This window comes from Eulemur rufifrons, chromosome 7, assembly GCF_041146395.1.
Source record: "Eulemur rufifrons isolate Redbay chromosome 7, OSU_ERuf_1, whole genome shotgun sequence".
Classification (NCBI taxonomy): Eukaryota; Metazoa; Chordata; class Mammalia; order Primates; family Lemuridae; genus Eulemur; species Eulemur rufifrons.
In genome coordinates, this window is record NC_090989.1 from 119,422,071 (window position 1) to 119,439,406 (window position 17,336).

The 17,336-nt window shown below is 39.7% G+C and overlaps 1 protein-coding gene across 1 annotated transcript in view; it reads left to right on the top strand.

The window, feature by feature from the left end:
- The first annotated feature begins 1,777 nt into the window (after positions 1 to 1,777).
- Positions 1,778 to 17,336, top strand: part of STAG1 (STAG1 cohesin complex component) — a 346,671-nt gene continuing 331,112 nt past the window's right edge. Inside the window, exon 1 of the mRNA XM_069473208.1 lies at positions 1,778 to 1,961. The gene's annotated coding sequence lies outside the window, so the exon portion shown is untranslated. The remainder of the gene's footprint in view (positions 1,962 to 17,336) is intronic.

The window sequence follows — 17,336 nt, forward strand, 5'->3', positions numbered from 1 at the left end:
GATTAGCAACGGCCATCACTGCATCTTTTGAGAAATCTGACAGTGAAAAGAAGGTTGATACTACAGCAACTGGAGGTAGTGACAACAGAGATTTTTTTTTTTTTTAAGACAATGTAAACTGGAGAAACAGAAAGGAAAAAGCCTGTGGATAATAAGGTGTTGAAAATATAAGACCCTAGGAAAGTACTGGTGGAAAGAGGAAGTGAGAAGAGATGTCATACATAGTCCAGGCAGAAGGACTGGCTTTGGAGAGAAGGGAAAGGGGAATGGGTTAATTTGGTGAGAATTTCTGAGACCACGAACGGTGGCTACAGATATTTTAAGATGGAGAGGCCGTCAAACCAGAATTGGAGTCTCATAGCTTCGAGCCCAGGAAATTAGATGAAGTTATATCTATAAGCACGGATTGGGACTGGCACCTTTAATAACAAGGAAAGCTAGAAACAGTATTTCCAGAGATTACAATACGAAGTCAACCACAGACTAGTAAAGAAAATTTATTATAAGTGGGAATCCACTCATTAATCCATACCCGATCTGGTCGGTTATGACTTCCTCCAGTGAAAAGCCACACACCTTATAACCCTTGGGAGAAAAACCAAAAATAGGGGTAAGTACTTTATAGCCCTAAAGACTCAAAAGGAGTTGAGCTATTCTAAGGTCAGACTAAAATAGAGCTGGCTATAGTGATAGAGAATTTAGCCATACATGAGGCTAATGAGCCGTCAGAGTATTCACTTTTGTAGCCAAAGTTGTAAGCAGGTTAAAGGTAGGAGCCCCAGCCACGGAGAGGAAGGTGGAGGGCAGGGGCAAGCAAGATTCAACAGAATAGTTTGTCTTGATCTCAAGTTAGTGATCATTTCCCTTCTGGCAGCTAAAAGGCTAGGCTAGGATTCTCACGTCCATTTCAGAGCCGCTGAGAGTAGTCCTAGGCCGTGGGAGGAGAAATCTAATTCCAATGTGTCTCTATTTTCCCAGTCTAGGGATATTCTCTTCCCACTAACTAGCCAATGCTGCCGCCTGATGCAAAGCCGGCACCATGGAGAGGATTTGTTTTACAGAGGCAGGATGACGCCAATCGGCCTGTGGCGGGCAGTGTTCCGTCTAGATTCACGGCGGGGAAAGTCCCAAACAGTTCCCGAAACCTTTTCGCTCCCGCCTGGCGAAAGCGCCTTGTCAACAATAAATCGCTAATACAATGCTGCTCTGACGCCCTTGTTAAACCCGGGAGAGGCGAGAGTTGAGCTTTGCGTGACTACTCCCTCTCGTTTTCGCAGCATATCTAGCGGGCGGTGGGTGAGAGCAGCCCTAGCCAGGCTGGGCCGGAGGGACGTGCCAGCCCGGCGACCTGGGGAGGAGCCTCAATGAAGGAACTGGGGGCGTCTTCCTTCCTACGTCTCGGAGAAGCTCCAAAAATGGCGGGCGGCAACTCGGTGAGCCGGCCGCGCAGGCGCCGCGGCAGCCGTCCTTCCGCCTGTTTTGGGCGTCCCAAGAATCGTCCATAGCGCCCGCACCCAGAAGTATACGCAGCTCATGATTGGCTGAGCTGCGCGAGCGCTCCTTGTCTGGGCGGAGCCGCCACGCCGCGGCCACGTTTCCCGCCCCGCTGTTGCGCGTGCGCGCAATACCCGCAGGAAAGCGTTTGCGCGCGCCCCCGCCGCGGCCCCCAGCTCGCGCCTCTGCTCCCTCCCCTTTCCGAGCAGGCCCGTCCCGTCAGCGAGGCAGTGAGCACCGCGGCCAGCAGAGGGCGGTCCGGACCCAAGTCTGCAGCGGCGCCATTGGCGTGTGGAAAATGCCACCAGATGGCGGGTTAGGATTGCAGCTCCGTTGAAGGCGCGGTCCCAGCTCCCGAACCCCCGGCGACCACCCCGTAACAACCCCCCCACATCGGGAATAACACACCGGAGACTTTTGGGGGGAAACTAGGTCGACGGCCGGCGGCGCCCGGATGGGCAGCTGAGGTGAGTGCGGGCGGCGGCGACGGCGGCGGGGGGCGGGAAAGAGGGGGAATGCGGCGGCAGCAGCGCGGGGGCTGGAAGCGCCGATCCAAGATGGAGGCCGGGCGAGAGCGAGAGAGCGCGAGCGGGGAGCGGGCGGGCGGGCCCGGCGCGGGCTCCGCGCGGGGGAGGGAGGCCGCGCGGGCCTCTGCGGGGCGCGGCGGTCGCGGGCCGTCCGAGTGCCTGGAGAGGCGACTGTGGGCGCGGCGGGCACCCTGGCGCCCTCGTCGCTCCCCACCCCTCCCGCGGGCCCCGAAAATTTTGCCCCCGCCCGCCCCGGCACTACGGCGACAGGCGCGGAAGCCTTTGTGGCGCGCTCGGGCCCGCCGCCAAGCCCGCCCTCCGCCCCCCCCCGCCCGGGCTCTCGGGACTCGCCCGCGCCCAACGGGGCTGGGCCGAGGCAGGCTGGCGCGAATGCCGACCGCCGACCTGCGTTTCTGCGGTGTTTTAGCGGCGGCGTCGTCACATGACAGCGAGCTCGCTTTAGCAGAGGGGCCTGGGGGTCGCTCGGCGTGGCGGCTGTCTCAGGCCTCTTGTTGGTGGGGTGGGGCAGGGGGCTAGCGGCTGGGGGTGATGGGGTGTCGAAGCCGGGCTTTCCCGCTATCTGCCTTCCCCGCCCCCGACGGGGGCCTCCTTGTGAAACGTGTACAGGCCTGAGCACTGCCCCGCTAGTTTGCCAGTCCCCCGGGAGACGAGGCCAATAAAAGTTGTTTTCCCTCCTTTCTCAGGGTGGGGGCGGGGTGGGAAACTGGAGCGCCTGGAGTTGGACCTGAGCCTCGTTTGGATGGTCCGAACTGGGTGCTACTTGTGTGGTCTAGGTCCTAAGAAATTTTTAGGCTTTAGGATTGTCATGTCACCCCATCTTGCCACATTTGAAATGTTATCGATTCTCTTCACATTGCGGGGAATCGTATCCCGGACGCATCAGTCATGGGATAGTTTTGGACGCTTATAGACTTAAAACAATGCTACTTGTGATAACGAATTATTTGCTGTTAAAGTTGGTGATTAGATAATGAATATAGTTTATTCTTGAGGTTATGACCAGGACTGTATTTTGCATCTTCTTAGCAAAAATAGTGTTTGTGAAAGTATCTGAATTGGGGTAAAGTTTGTATGATTTGTAACTTACGTGGAATTTGATGTGACTCTACCTTGTGGTTTTCCGTCTGTGTTTTAAGAAAATTGCAAATTATGACGGTGAAGCACTTATGGAAATATACAGAACAGTGAAAATAAAAATGACTTGTTTATTGTATGGTATATAATACCTTGTTCTCATGTTCATAATGTATGAAGAATAAAGATTAAAAAAATTTGACCAAGGAGGGAAATATGGAAATACCATATTGCTTTTGATTTTTGAGAATGCTTATAACATAAATTGTCACCCAAATAAAGTTATAGAAAACCTACAGGTATTTTGACAAAAAAAAATTTTTTTTACATATTCAAAATGTATTCGAGTAAACCAAATTCATTTAAGTGGTCTACCAGTGGTCATTTTTACAGACTACTTTTGAGCAGACATTTTCCTGTATCCACTTTAGTTTTAGTGTTCTGATAAAGCTAGAGAATATTTACATAGATATGAAATATGGAAATATAGTATTAGGATTGCCTCCTTTGAGGAGAGTAATACAATTATTGTTGATATGAATGGCTCTTTTAAAGTGGTAAGGGAACTATGGTACAGGGAAGAAGTGGGCCCTAGCTTTGTTTGGGATGTTAGTCTTTGAGCCTTACTTCTCTCATCTCTGAAATGGGAGTAATGTGGTGGTTTAACAAGATGTGTGTGTAAAATTACCTTTTTTAATTGCTAAAACTTAGCGTTTATATTATATACAGTTTTAATCTTGTTTCCTTGATTCTGGATCTGTATATTTTCATAATCTCAGCACTATGATATAATATACTTTGGGGAAAAGAAACATGCCTCTTTCCCCTTTCATTTTCTTCATTGTTTTGTGCTTTGTCTTTTATATCCTTATTTTCTTTTGATGCATAACAAATTACTGCAAATTTAGTAGCTTAACATTTATTTTTTTCAATTTCTGTAGAAGTTTGGGTAGGTGTGGTTGGGCTGTTTAGCATCTCACTGGCTGAAATCAAGGTGTCAGCTACGGCTGCAGTTCTCATCTGTGGCTTAGGGTCCTCTTTCAAGATCACTACTTGTTGATGGAATTAATTTCCTTGTGGCAGTGTGACTGAAGTCCCCATCTTCTTGCTAGCTGTTGGCCAAGGATTGCTCTCAGTTCCTTGCCATGTGACCACACAGGCAGTTCATAACATGGCTGTTTGCTTTTATTCAGACAGAGCAGGAATTAGTCTCTCTTCCCTCTGACTTCCCTTTAAGACCCCTTTTAAAAAGCTCACCACATTAGACCATGCCCACCCAGATACTCTCCTTTTGGTGAACTCAACTGATTAAGGACCTTAATTACATATACAGATATCTCTTTTGTCATATAATTACAGGAGTGATATCCTATTATTTCTACAGGTCTCTCCTACACTCGAGGGGATTATACAAAGGTGTGGGTCATTGGAGGTTCTTAATAATTTTGCCTGCCAGGGGGAAAGAAGTATCTTTACATTAGCCTGTTTAGAATCTGGTCATACAAAGAAAACAGTAGCCCCACTTGATCATTTCTTAGTCTTTTCCTCTTTTTCCTTCCCTATACTTCCTGGTACCTCAGTTTAAGTACCTCCTTCTAAAAAAGCATTTTACTGCACTGAGAGGAAATTAAAAATAAAAAGTAGAATTAAAAGAAATTAAAAAGGGAGGCAGTGGGGAAAGGAGATTAATTCTTGCCATTTTTTTGATGCCTATTTTTACCTATTTTAGAGATGAGATTGAATCTCAGATGTTAAGGAATTTAAATGCTTAGATCACATTTCTGTTAAGTGGCAGATTCACAATTCATTGCATCAGAAATTTGTTGTGGCATGATTGGTTCAGCAGCTTGTGAGGAGAGAATTCTTATGAAGAAAGTAATTATTTGAATGTGTCAAGAGTAGGGATATTATTGGTAAAACAAAGAAAGTAGCAGAAGTTTGGTCATAGCATGTATTTTAATAGTCCAAGAAGCAAAATATTTTCAAGAGTAGGCAGTTAGGACAGTATTAGGTAAGGATATCAAGCTTAAAAGAATATAACTGGGAGTTAAAATTGTTGGGGAGATACAGCTCAATTTTTAAATACAGAGATGATATAGTAGGGGCTCGGTGAATCTTTGTCAACTGAATAAAAATGTGAATCTTTAGAATTTAGATGATTCTTGATATGGTGGTACTCTGTAGGGAAAGAGTTGGAAGCAGAGACCTTAAAAGATGTTCATTATAAGCCAAAGAATGAGAAGATTCTTGAGGAAGGAGTTAGCATTGTGTCCATAGAGAAGGAGAGGTCAATTTTCTGTCATTTTGGTAGTTAAGAGGACAGAATCCTGGTTTCCTATCTTTTAGTGCTGAGAGAAACCTAGTCCTATTGAGCAATGTGATTCTTTTAACATAAACTTTAAGTAGGTCATAGTCCATTTGGTTTTATAGAATCTTTTCTCCATATGACACACTCCTTATTGCTTCCCTAAGATTTTTTTTTCTCTTCTAAATCTCTGTTCTTGCTAGTCAGTACTTGAAGGACATCTCAAGTTCTACCTTCTCTATAAAGTACAGTCCTTTGTGCCATGGGCCTAAATGATGTGCCAGTTAGTTGTCCAGCTGTCTCTATGGAGTTTTGTTGTAAACATCTATAGCAATGGCTTTTAACTTACTAGAAGGTAGCAGTTATAAAAACTTTTTACAGTGTGGCCCAACATATGTATACACACACATACAGGAAAGAAAAGTTTCATGAACTAATATTTAATCTTTATGTAGTGTACCCTGATATTTTCTGATCTTTTTTATTAAGAGTGCTGCTTGTAACTCAACTGAGAGATGTAACTCACAGGAACACACAATTGGAAAAGCACTGAAGTATAATCTCATTGGTAGAAAGTAAAGTGCAAAGTAGAGCAGTAAGAAGAAAGCATTTCACTTCTATCAGATTGATAAACATTAAAAAGTCTGATAATATCAAGTGTTGATGAGAATGTAGAGAAATTATACTCCAGCTTTTGGTAGGAGTGTAAATTGATAGTCATTTTGGGAAAGCATGTTAGTAGGAGTATTTAGTAAGTTGAAGATACACATATTTTAAACCTAACAGTCTTTATACTCCTGATGAGAGAAATTCTTGTATTTATATACTAGGATATGTGAACAAAATGTTCCTAATAGCCTTATTTGCAGTAGCCAAAATTCGGAAGTAAACTAAATGTCAGTGGTAGAAGGGAAAGTTAATGATGGCTTTCAAAAGTTAAAATAATCTTGGTTCCTGGGATAACCTGACTTGGTCACAGTATATGAAGCATCCTTTTTGTATTTACTAATATTTTGTTAGGGATTTTGGCATATTTCTTAAAGAGGGATATTGTTTTGTATTTTTGTTGTAATGTCTTTGTCAGGTTTTGGTATTAGGTTTAGTATGACCTCATAAAAAAAGGTTGGGAAGTGTTCCCTGTGTTTAGTGAAAGAGTTTATGTAATACTCTGACTAATTAATTCTTCCTTGAATGTTAGAATTTACCAATAATACCATTTGGACCTGGAATTTTCTTTATGGGGTGTTTTTTGATAAATTCAAATTCAGTTTTTATTCTAGACATAGGCTATTCAGATTTTCTGTTTGATCTTGTGTCAGTTTTGGTAGATTGTGTTTTTAAGGAATGTTGTTCCTTTTATCTAATTTGTTGGCATAAGTTGTTTATCAGATTCCCTTGTTATCCTTCTAATTTCTGTAGAGTCTATGGTGATTTAATTTGTGGTATTGTTAGTGTGTTCTTTTTTATCTTTGACCAGTCCAGTAGTTTATCAATTTTGTTATTTTTTCAAATAATCAGCTTTGCTAATTTTCCGTATTTGTCTTTACTACCTCACTGATTTCTGTTCTTTATAATTTTCTTTCTTCCACTTACCTTGCCCTTCTTTTTCTAGCTTTTTAAAGTGAAACCTTAGGTCATAGATTTTAGGCATTTTTTGTTTTCTAATAAAAGCATTTAAAGCTATAGATTTCTCTTTAAGCACTGTTGCTGCATCCTACACATTTTGATACATTATATTTTTCATCACCATTTAGTTTGAAATCATTCCCAGTTAGCTTTGTGACTACTTCTTTTACCCATGGATTATTTAAAAGTATGTTTAATTTTCAATATGTGGGATTATTCTAGATACCTTATTATATTTAACTGAATTTCATTTTGAAATCGAAGAATATACTGTGTATGATTTTAGTCCTTTTAAATTTATTGAGCTTTGTTTTATGGGCCAGCATATAATCCATTTTGGTTACTGTATCTTTCACATGTGAAAAGAATGTATATTCTGCAATTATTGGGTGTACTATTCTAAAAATATCATTTAGATTAAGGTGTTTTAATAGCGGTTTTCAAATCATCTGTGTGTTTACTGATTTTTTTTTTTCAGGTCTTGTTCTATCAGTTGCCACGAGGAAAATTAAAATATCCAACTATGGCCGTGGAATTGTCTATTTCTCCGTTAATTATGTCAAATCTTACCTAATTCATTTTGAAGCACTGTTATTAGACACATAAAATTTGTGATTGTTATGTTTTGACAAATTGACCTTTTTATGACATGTCTGTGTATCTCTGGTAATAATCTTTGTCTTGACATCTGCGTTATCTGTTACTAACATAGCCTTCTTGAACTCTTTCCACATTATGTCATTTTCTACCCATTTACTTAAAATTCTCTTTTTCGTTACATTTAAAGTGCACCTTTTGATAGTACCATATATTTGAGTCTTTCTTAATCCTTTCTGACAATACGGAAGTGAAATCTCTTTCAGTTGTAATAAACATTGGTTGTACGCGAATGCCTATCAAGAATCATGAAGGGTTTGAGATTTTACCCTAATATTTGCAGGCTAACAAGTTAACCTGGCATAGTTTAATGGGTGCCATGAAATGACTCGATCAGAGATGAAGAGCAATGCATTACAGCAGTAGCCAGAGAATCAGCATTTGCATTAAATCTCTGAATCCCAGTTTGCACAGAACAGTGGGAAGAGGTCCAGGTGATACCTGCACAAGGAGTGGCTTGCATTACAAGAGAGGAATCCTAAGTTTAGGGAAACTCACATCTTTTATAATGGGGAATAAGTATGCCATTTGCTGTGGTAGAGACATTCTCTCTTTTAGGACTGTCCACTGTATAAACATCCTTGGAAAACATCCGAACAAAGGCATTCAGTGTCACTGTTCTCAAGACATGCAGAAAATCGAAGAGAACCATGGAGAATTGTCTCTGAAAACTGCCAAATGGATTTTCTCAATTTCTCTTATGTTATTTGCTTCTTAATTTTTTCTTCTGTTTCCTACATAGCCACAACCTAGCTTTCCAGATTTATCCATGCACTGTACTTTTCTGTGAGTTTTATGCTGTCACCAAATTGGAGTATGTACTTGTATCCTTTATTCTCCCACATCTCTGTTCGTGTATATTTATGAGTAAGAAAACACTTACTGAGCATTTATTATATACCAGTAAACAATTACAATAACTCTGTGGGGTAGTTATTTTGTTGGTCTTACCTTCTTTTACTGGTGAGGAACTGAGGCTTGGGTTAAATGTCCCCTGTTTGTAATTAGGGAGGGACACATTGTGGAGAAGCTCTCATAGTATATTTCTTGACCTAAGTAGTAATTAAGTGGAGTGCTTGCTTTAAAATTCTTTAAAGAGTTATCTAGACTGACATATTGTACTGTATAATTGATGTAACTCACAAAAACAGAAAAAGCAAACAGCTATAAAATCTGTGTAAAGTCTTTCCTGATAACTTCAGCCAACATTTATCATACTCTGTGTATATCACCTATTATTACATTTATTGTTGGCATCATAAGATTTAGTAAAGTGGTGGTGTTCATAAGGCACAGTATCCTGTGTAATGTTTTAAACCAATTGTCCCAAGCTAGTAAGTAATAGAGTTAGGATTTGAACCCAGGCTTAATTTCAGAACTCAGACTCTAAGTCTCTTAATGACCTGTTTTTCTTTCAGCCTAATTTCTGCATGTTGAAATAAATGCTTTACATTTCGAAGTTTATTTTACAGAGATTTGGTTTTCCTCCTTATTCTACCACGTAATGGTTGTGTTATCTTGGGTAGAACATTTAATTTCTGGAGGCTTCAATTGTCTTATGTCTATCATGGACATACAGTAATTCTTTCTTATTTATTTTTAAAAATTTACTTAATTTTTAATTTACAAAAGTTGTATATATTTATGGTGTATAACACCATGTTTTGGTGTATGTATACGTTACAGAATGGTTAGATCAAGCTAATTAGCACATGCATTACTTCACATATTTTTTTTGGTAGCTTAAAATCCACTCTCTTAAGCAATTTGAAGTATACAATACATTGTTATTAACTGTAGTCACCATGTCTTCCAATAAATCTCCTGAACTTATTCCTCCTAACTGAAATTTTGTATCCTTTGATCAGTTATCTTCCCATTTCCCATCCTTACCATCAGCCTCTGGTAACCCATGACTCTACTCTCTGTTTCTATAAGTTCAACTTTTTTAGATTCTACATATAAATGAGATCATGAGGTATTTGTCTTTCTGTGCCTAGGTTATTTCGTTTAACATAATGTCATCCAGGTTCATCCATGCTCTTGCAAATGACAGGATTCCTTCAATTAAGATTTTTTTCAACAATATTTTTGTGAGTGCTTATCCCATGTCTGGTAGTGGGTATACAAAGTTGATAAATATGTAGGTTCTGTTCTTAAAAGGTTTCTGTTATACTGAGAGAGATTTAAAACAAAAGAAATAAAAACCCCAAAGCAACAAACCAAACCAACAGGAATAATACATGAAATGTTGTGGATTGGGGGAAGTAGATTCAGGATACTTAGGAAGCATAAAGTATGAATGTAAGAGGAGATGCCCTTCTCCCTGTCAACCCCCTACCCTGAATAACAATGGATTATTTTTATGTGTCAGGAAGCGACCAACACAAGTCAGAGTTTTTCAGCAGAGTCCTTTTATTTTCCAATCGCGATAACATTATTAGTTAAATATTGCCTCTGCTGTTTTTTGGCTTTCTGACAAGATTTCCCTTCGTAATTACTGAATTGGTTTAAAGGTCCAGGTGGTAGTTTGAGACACCACTGTCTGTATTCTCAATTTTAGAGAGGCAGAAAAAAGGTGTTTTATACATAGTCAAGCATGAATATGACCTGGTTCTTTCCTTTGAGGTACTTGCCTCCCTTTTTTATCCTAAAGCTCAGAGTTAAGTGTGATTATATCAGGTCACAATTTTTCCCATCTCATTTTGGGCACTCAGAGGTAGGTATTCTCTGTTCTTGGCACAGGTAGTACAAACTAGCAAGTGTGCAGAAATTCTTAAAACATAATTCAAGATACAAAAAGAATATCTTAGGCTGTATTCTATTTTATTGTTATAGCCTAAGTTAACTTTTGGGAAGAAAATACCTTACTATGTACCATGTGTTGCTATTATAGTTAAAAAACTCACATATTCACAGATGAAGGAAGGAAGCACTGTCACATGACAAATGGCTAAGAAAGCCATTGTCCATTGTACAAGAGAGTTCCTGGCCCTGGAGTTGCACTGTTGTGTCAAATTCTGACTCTACCCCTTTCTGGCTATGTAAATTTGGGCACATTCTTGAAGCTCTCAAAACCTCAGTTTTTCCGTCTGTAAAGTGGGAATAATAAAGATACTCTATTCTAATAGCTATAGTTAAAAAAGTTAACTTTTAACCATAAGACTATATTACATTGTACATAGGTCCAAAGAACATTAATCTTAAAAGATGAATAAAATTATGATCTAGATAAATGGTGAGGTTACTTACCAGAAGCAAAGAATTTTTTTTCAGACAGTTTTGCTCACTGTGTTGCTCAGGCTAGAGTTTAGTGGCATCGTTATAGCTCAGTGCAACCTCAAAGTCCTGAGTTAAAGCAGCCCTCCAGCCTCAGCCTCCCAAGTATCTGGGGCTACAGGCGTGTAGCACCACATGCGGCTAATTTTTCTATCTTTTGTAGAGATGGCGTCTTGCTATGTTGCCTAGGCTGGTCTCAAACTCCTGGCCTCAAGCATCTGCCTCGGCCTTCGAAAGTGCTAGGATTACAGGTGTGAGCCACTGCACCTGACCAAAAGAATTTTAATTAATTGGTTCTTGCCAGCTTGAAGAGCTGGCAGTAGATTAAAACTTTATTGATGAGAATGGTCAGATGATTAGGTACTCTGGTTAATTGAGAGATAAAAGTTACAACCAGTGTTTTCTGCTTACTATTATACATATTTGAAAAATTAGGCCTTTTTTCTTTCTTTAGGAAAGTACTACATCCTAGAAAGTCATTTTAATGCTTTTTTAGTAATTGGTAAATTTTGATGGCTTTATCAGGATTATTTATGAATATAGCTTTGCATGTATAATTCTACAAACAAAGGGAGTAGGGATGAATCTTTTCCAAGAGCAAAACATGTCCTGGAAGGTTACCTTTTAGAGTAAGTTCCTAGACAAAATAAGATGATAGATGACTATTTTTTCTTCCCGTAAGAATGGGATACAAAGAACAAAATTGTGGTTAACTAAGAGTTTTTTTTTTTTAAAGGTATAGACAGTTAAGATTTTATTTTATAAATATAAAGGCAGCATGGTGTAGAAGAGAGAAAACTAGCACAGGGCTAGAGATCCAAGTTTTAATTATAGCTATACCACTAATTAGTTGTCTATTTTTTTTTTTTAAATACAGAGTGGGCTGGGTGTGGTGACTCACACCTGTAATCCTAGCACTCTGGAGGGTGAGGTGGAAGGATCACTTGAAGTCAGGAGTTTGAGACCAGTCTAAGCAAGAGACAGATCCTGTCTCTACAAAAAATAGAAAAAAATTGCCAGGCGTGGTGACGTGCGCCTACAGTCCCAGCTACTTGGGAGGCTGAGGCAAGAGGATCACTTGAGCCCAGGAGTTTGAGGTTGCAGTGAGCTATGATGATGCCACTGCACTTGGAGTGACAGAGACTGTTTCATAAAAAATAAATAAAAAAATACATAAAGATACAGGGTGTTGCTCTGTGGCTCAGATTGGAGTGTAGTGACAAGATCACAACTCACTGCATACTCCAAGTCCTAGGCTCAAGCAGTCCTTTTGTCTGAGCCTTCTGAGTAGCTGGGAGTACAAGGTGTGTGGTACCATGCCTGACTAATTTTTATTTTTTGTAGAAACAGGGTCTTTCTATGTTGTCCAGGCTGATCTTGAGCTCCTGGCCTCAAGCAATTCTCCTGCCTTGGCTTCTCAGAGTGCTTGCATTATAGGTGTGAGCCACTGGGCCCAGCCAGCTGTGTGTCTTTGAGTCATTATTTCTCTGGGCCTCAATTTCTTCATCTCTAAAATTAGTGTCTTGGACTAGATACCTGGTTTCCAAGATTCCTATAATTTTTTTAGTCCCTCTTGAAGTAATCATGAAGTCAACTCTTAATCAAGTAATGCAGTTTTTGCTTTGAAAGTCCTTAGTTTAGAAAGACCTAAGTGTGCTATTTTACCTCTACACCTTTCACCTGTTTGTTAGAATAATTCATTCTTTCCTCTTATTGATAAGTGTCACAGACCAAGTACAGTGTTGATATTTAGATAGCATTTATAGTTTTTGGTGTCAAGTGTGGGTGTTTGCTTCTTCATTTGATGAAAAAGATAGATTGGCAAGTATTTCTATATAATTTTATTCATTGAGTCATTCATCATGCATTTATTGAACATCGGCAGTGAGCCATACCTGTGGTTGTAAAGACATTAAAGCACAGTTCTTGTTTTCCTGAAGTACGGAGGGGGCACATCAATACTCAGAATTTAGGGCTGGACATGGTGGTTCGTACCTGTAATGCCAGTACTTTGGGAGGCCAAGGCAGGAGGATTGCTTGAGGCCAAGAATTCGAGGCTGCAGTTAGTTACGATTGTGCTACTGCACTATAGCCTGGGTGAGAGTGAGACCCTGTCTCTTCAAAAAAGAAGAAAAAAAAATAATTTATGTATCCTTCTTCAGAAATCCTTTCCTGATAATCTTATTGCTCCCCCCGTCCCCTGCCCCCTCATCCAAGGTTGGTCTAAGTGCTCTCTCTGCCTTTGTGCTTTAGTAAAGTACACTGTGCCAGGACTGCCATGAATGGCTGTGGAATTGGTGCCCTGCATAAAGGTACCTGGCCAGGTGAAGGTGGAGGCTGAAATCCAGATTTTATTCTGCTTGACAAACTGTCCATTTGCTTTTTTCATATTTTCCTATGTTACCTGTCCAGAGGAGTCGGCCTTTTCTAATTTTTTTTTTTTTTTTTTTTTTGAGACAGAGTCTTACTCCGTTGCTTGGGCTAGAGTGCTGTGGCATCAGCCTAGCTCACAGCAACCTCAATCTCCTGGGCTCAAGCGATCCTCCTGCCTCAGCCTCCTGAGTAGCTGGGACAACAGGCACGCACCACCATGCCCAGCTAATTTTTTCTATTTTTAGTTGTGCTGCTAAGTTATTCTATTTTTAGTAGAGACGGGGGTCTCACTCTTACTCAGCCTTGTCTTGAACTCCTGAGCTAAAGTGATCCTCCTGCCTTGGCCTCCCAGAGTGCTAGGATTACAGGCATGAGCCACCACGCCCGGCCAGCCTTTTCTAATTCTTACAAAAGAATCTGTGTGTGCCAGCAGATATTTACTCTGTGCATTAGTGTACCATTAACAACATTCTGTTGTGTTTTTTTTTTTTAACAGAGCACTTTATTTATTTATTTTATTGATACATAATAATTGTACATATTCATGGATTACATGTTACATCTTGAAACAAGCATACAGCATGCAATGATCAAATCAGGGTAACTGGGACAAGATTCACCTGAAACATTCATCATTGCTTTATGTTGGGAGCATTTGAAAACTTCTAGCTATTCTGAAATATAGTAAATTATTGTCAACTATAGTTGCCCTATTGTACCACTGAACATCAGAACTTCTTCCTTCTATTAAACAGAATTACCCCTTCACCAACATCTCTTCGTTACCCCATCCCACCACCCTGACCAATCTCTAGTAGCCACCATTCTATTCACTATGTTGTGGTTTTTTTTTTTGTAGTCATCTTTATAGTAGGTAATGAATGCCTTGAGGTGGTTTGTTGAAGTGAACAAATGCTTCCTGGCGGTGAATTCTTATGTGAATTTTGAAAGAGAAGTGAAAGCCAGGCTAGAGTGATGGTGGAGATGGGAATTCACGAAATTCACAATTCCAAGTGAGGGAACAATATTTGCAAAGAGTCAGAGCTGTGATGTAGTATAGCCCTGTTGTTCTCATAGTGTGATCCTTGCTCCAGTGGTGTCAGCATTACCTGGAAACTTGTTAGACATGCAGATTCTTAGACCTCATCCTAGGCCTGCTGACTCAGAAGTTATGGGGGTAGAGACTAGCAATCTGTGTTTTAATAGGTCCTTCAGGTGATTTTGATGCAGGCTTTACTTTGAGAACCACTGCTATAGTCCGCCTCTCTAAGTGTTACTTGAGTGTGTTTGAAGCATGGAGTGCCTGTGGAAGAGTAACTAAAATACACAAGAGGTGTAAGTGGTGACCAGAGTGCCAAAAGTAAAGAGTTTGAACTTTGTCCTTAGGCTGGTGGCTGCACATTAGAATCACTTAGGAGCTTTAATGTTTGGGATTTACCCCAGACCAACTGAACCCAAATTTCTGAGTTTTCTGATGCACAGTGAGAGTTGTGAACTATACAATTGACAGGACTTGGTTACAGATCTCAATAATGTACATGTTTATTGAAAATGTGTGAAATACTGTGTCAACTAGTTTACATGCGTGATAATTAAATGATGTAGTAATCTTATATAGGCATTATTCCCATTTCACAGGTAAGGTAGAGAGGTTAAGTACCTTTTCCCAACATTACATAGCTAGATAATGGTGGGTTTGAGTCCAGGTTTTTGTGACTCTGAGGTCTAATCTAATCTCTTAAGCAATTAAAAAAAAACCCCTAAGGTTCATAAACTTGGATGGGAAAATAATCACATCTTTATTTTCACTAACCTCTAACTGAAATTTAGCAGTTCCTTTGATTATTTTACTTACTTATTTTTCAATTTAAGAGATGGGATCTTGCTCTTTCGCCCAGGCTGGAGTGCAGTGGTATGGTCATAGCTCATTGCGGCCTCAGACTCCTCGGCTCAAGTGATCCTCCCACTTAAACCTCCCGAGTAGCTGGGACTACAGCCATGCGCCACCATACCCGACTCATTTTTTTATTTTTATTTTTGTGGAGAGAGAGTCTCACTGTGTTGCCCAAGTTGGTCTAGAAGTCCTGGCCTCAGGGAATCCTCCCGCGTTGGCCTCTAAAAGTTCTGGGATTATAGGCATGAGCCATTGTTCCTGGCCTTAGAGTTTGTTTTTTTTTTAAAGGCTGGTCAAGTGAAGCAATGGGAGCTGGCCTCAGTTTTGAATGTAGGCAACAAATCACTGTTGTATTAGCAATATCTCTTTTGTCACCAAGAGAAATTAGAAATATTTTCATATTACAGATGTTATAAATATCTCAAAATATAATTTCTCCTAATCAGTCCTTCAAAATTAGTCTAGTTGTTAAAGCCAACTTTTATTTACTGTGTTAAAGAAGCACATATTAAAATATCCCTGTTTTGCTTTTTTAAATACATTGATAATTATATTTGAATATAATTAATTTCTCTTGTAAGCATGGTACCATTCACTGAGAAGGAAACTTTAGTGGATAGCATGATGTATGGTAGATAGAAAATTAAAAATCAATTTTTTTGCTTAACCCTTATAATAGAGATCCTTATAGAAGAGACAGTCTCTCTGGCCTTCCTTACCCTTCTTTTATTTGGTTTGTTAACTAGAACCGAAACCTAAGTTCTTTGTTACGTGTCAGAGTTATTAAATTAAAATATACTTTGGGTTTAGAGTGTTTTTCTCTAAGCGCATTCTGAAAAGTTAGGGAAGAAAACAATATGCGTTATCTCAGCAGGCATTTTAGCTATCCTGGTTTTTGATACAGTGTTGTTCAGTAGAACTCTGCAATAATGGAAATGTTTTGATTGTGTTCTGTCCAGTATAGTAGCTGTTAACCACAATGATGCAAAGAAACAAAGTAATGTGAATAACTAACAGTACTTTTTATATGCTAGGTACTATTTTAAGCATTTTGCACATATTAACTCTTGTAATCCTTATAACAACCCCTTGAGATAGGTACTAATGTTAAGTCTCAGTTTATAGATGAGGAAACACTTTCCAGAGATTATATAACTAGTAATTAGCAGAGCTGCGATTCAGATTATGGCAATCTGGTTTCCTTTATGCTCCCTTTATCATAAGCTCCTTTATAATTTTTCTTATACCCACAAGCATATACAGAATGGCTTCAGAAATAGGTTATTACAAGGAATTTTAGATAAATAATTTTGTTCTAATTATTAACTAAAAGCTCTGCAGTACTTGATAGTTCATCTACCCTTTGTTATTGATTCTAATACTCAATTTTCTGTTTTATTTCCTGTAAGCAAACTGGTATTAGATGTAGGAGGTATTTTTAATAACGAACACTGACATTGTTAAACAATAATTTAGATTTTTCTCCCCTCCAAAGTTAATTTAAAGTTAGATTCTGAAATTGAGTAATATTATTTTGCTTACTGAAACAAATTGAAATAAAATTCTGAGGTCATTTTGTGAGGAGTCAGCTTTGGCCAATGGATATTTGGCTTTCCTAAGACAACATATTTGAATAATCTGTTTACACCTAGTATGTTATGTTCCTAGAGGCCCAGAAGGGGGAAAAAGTCTCTCTCAGACACAGAGTTCCATTCTTAACCATATCCAGGCCAGGCTGGTGGTAGAATGAGATTAAAGGGGGCAAGAGAACTATCATTTCTCAAGTATCTGTTATAGACATTGTGTTTGGTTCTTTAAATGCATAGTCATCATTTATTGAATACGAACTGTTTAGTAGCCCTTCAAATGCTTTGGATTCACTGTATATGTCATTTAATCCTCACACAACTGTTCAGAGAACATGATGATGGCAAAGATATTTCACAGATGAGGGCCTAACAGAACTCTTGCTCTACCTTCTCTCTACTTCAGTGGGAAATGATCATAAATAATAGGTGGATAATGACATGGGGGTGGTGCTCAGGTTATCACTGGTGCCTACTCACCTGTTTCTTAAAGTTGTCCA